This window comes from Ochotona princeps, chromosome X (genome assembly GCF_030435755.1).
Source record: "Ochotona princeps isolate mOchPri1 chromosome X, mOchPri1.hap1, whole genome shotgun sequence".
NCBI lineage: Eukaryota > Metazoa > Chordata > Mammalia > Lagomorpha > Ochotonidae > Ochotona > Ochotona princeps.
Window position 1 is genome coordinate 37,806,615 of NC_080865.1, and position 3,052 is coordinate 37,809,666.

The window sequence follows — 3,052 nt, forward strand, 5'->3', positions numbered from 1 at the left end:
GGACTAGGTATGGCTGGGTTGTAACAACTGACCATAAGAACCAGAATGGGTGTGAACCAGTTGGGCAGGGCCATTGCTCTTGCCAGGACAGAAAGTGGACTAAGCCTGAGCCAAGAACCACCAGTGTGTGCAAGGTCTGCCACTGGGAAGAGACCCAGTAGAGGAGCTTGAGGAATTCCTTTGTTAGGATATAGACGCTGCAGGTAATGACATAACCCAAAGCAAGGAGCAGAGCCTAGAGCAGGCCAGGTTACAGTACCTGCCAGCATACATATTGCTCAGGTCTCTGGACAGGTTTGGTCTAGACCAGTTCATAACTCCCTCTGGCACATCAGAGAACATGGACAGGGTGCAGGACAGGCCAAGTAGAGCCACAGCTCAAACCAGTTCACATTAGGCCCAGGACTAGTTGCTAAATGGACTGGACTAATCTGTAACGAGCTGGAACAGAGGGCAGACCAGGCTAGGCCAGGCTACAACACTCATCGGGAAATGTCTAGGTGAGGCAGGCCATGCCACGCTGGACCCAAACACCCACCAGTAGAGGTGAAACACAAGGGAAGGGGTGTGAGCCTGGTAGGTAGGGAGCAGCACCGGCTCCCCTGCTAGGTCAATGCTCCTGCCCGTGAGCCTGATGTCTGGGACTAGAAGCAGAACAGGCTGGGCAGGTCTACAACACCTGTTGGCCTACATGTGAACTGGGTTTAGAGGAGAGCCAGGCTGGGCTGACTGTATCTACTGGTGCATGTATGAGCCAGAGTAAGTAGAGACTGGTCAGGCTTTGCCACAGCATCAGCTGGCAAGATCTGGGACTAGGGGATAAGTTCTGTCGAACTAGACTGCAGGACCACCTGGGGAGTGCAAGATCTAAGACAGGAATGGGCCCAGTTAGGAAATATGGGCACCTCTCTGATGGTCTGCAACTCCCATTGAAGAGCATGAGAACCAGAACTGGGGGGCAGGCCTGGCTAGACAGGCAGTGGCACCCACCAGCATGAATGTAGGCTGGATAGTGGAGTCCGTTGGGTTTAAACTAGGCTCCAACATCCACTGATGTGTATGAGAGCTGAATGGGATGTGGGATAGACTAGACTGTCTGCTGCACATACTTGCAAGCACAGGAACCAGGGCTGGAGGCAGGCCTGGTGACCCCAAGGGTTCATTCCAACTAGGCACAGTTCCTGCTGGTGTATGTGAGGGTAACATGTGCAGTGGGACTGGCTTGCTCTGAGCTGCAGCATCCATTAGTTTGTGTAAGAGATGGGACTTGAGACAGAATCAACCCAGCAATTGCAACAACCAAAGTCTGAGTAGGCTAATGCGGTTGATGGACTGAGCCAGACCTCATATGGGCGAGCACATATAAGAGTCAGGTCTGGGATAACCTCAGACAATGTCTCTTTGGGGATATCCCCAATTATACTGCTGGACTGAGAATTCCAACCATAGGGAGAATTGCAGGATCGGTGGCCTGATTGTAGATTGCATGTGTCAGAACTGGGCCTCCTCAGTGGATAAGACAGAGCAGTGGACAGCATGCCCAGATTCACATGGAAGATATGGCAATCCCCTGGGGCCTGCAGAGAATATCTTGTACCATAGCAGAGGAAGGAGAGCAAAACACATTGTTCAACTACCCCAGCCAAGTGTTGATAGCAATTATCTGGGCGAATGAAGATTATGTTAGCCAGTGGACCTTGGAAGGATTTCCTCCTCCTTGGATCGATGAGATAAATAGCATTTTTCAGATCTATCGAAACCATTTAGGTAGAACCCTCAGAACATGTTCCACATCAGGGACCCTGGGATGACATCCGGTAGCTATTCCTCATCCCTGGGTACTGAGGCAGTCGGGAGGCTGGGTGTGGTTTCTCCCCTTATCTCCCTTCTACCCCCAGATGCAGAAGGAAGAAAAAGAGAATTTGGAAACAATGGTCTCACCCACTTTCCCCTAACCCTCAATCTTTTCCACTCTGACCAACTATGTAAACATCATCATAAGAAAGAAAGAAAGAAAGAAAGAAAGAAAGAAAGAAAGAAAGAAAGAAAGAAAGAAAGAAAGAGAAAAGAAAAAAGAGAGACAGTCCAGGCTGCACTGCTTTCTGTCCAGTTTCCTGTTAATGCATCATGGAAAGCAGCAAGTGCTTGAGAATACACCATCAGTGTGGGGAGACCTGGATGAAACCCTTGGCTCCTGGATTTGGCCTAAATGAGGCTGGCCATTGTGGCCATTTCAGAAGTAAACCTGTGGATGAAGGATGTGTGTGCGTGCACATGTGTGTGTGTTCTTTAAAAAAACTAATCCTTTTCTTTAAACAAAATAATTGTATAATATATACATACAGCATCAGTTTCCTCATAATTATTAATAATTAAAATTCTTCCAAAACGTATAATTTATGTATCTGGAAATACCTATATCTAGAGATGTCAACTACATTGAGTCTTTTATTAGTTTTACTTGCATGAAATAAACTAATTATCAAATAAATTTAGACTGTTTTAAAGAATCAATGTGCTTGGGCCCGGCAGCATGGCCTAGCGGCTAAAGTCCTCGCCTTGAACTCCCCGGGATCCCATATGGACACCGGTTCTAATCCCGGCAGCTCCACTTCCCATCCAGCTCCCTGCTTGTGGCCTGGGAAAGCAGTTGAGGACGGCCCAGTGCATTGGGACCCTGCACCCGCGTGGGAGACCTGGAGGAGGTTCCTGGTTCCCGGCATCGGATTGGCGCGCATCGGCCCGTTGCGGCTCACTTGGGGAGTGAATCATCGGACGGAAGATCTTCCTCTCTGTCTTTCCTCCTCTGTGTATATCTGGCTTTGTAATAAAATGAATAAATCTTTAAAAAAAAAAAGAATCAATGTGCTCTTTTTGTATTCAATAAATAGAGTAGGGCCATTTATTAGAAGGAGATGTTTTTCAAACAAACAATCCATATAGGCCAAATAATTAATTCTTCATCCAAACCACAATGTTTCAGAGAGTGAAAGAGATTATAATTATTAATTATAGTAAATACACTGAAAAATATAAGCTAGAACTCTTCCAA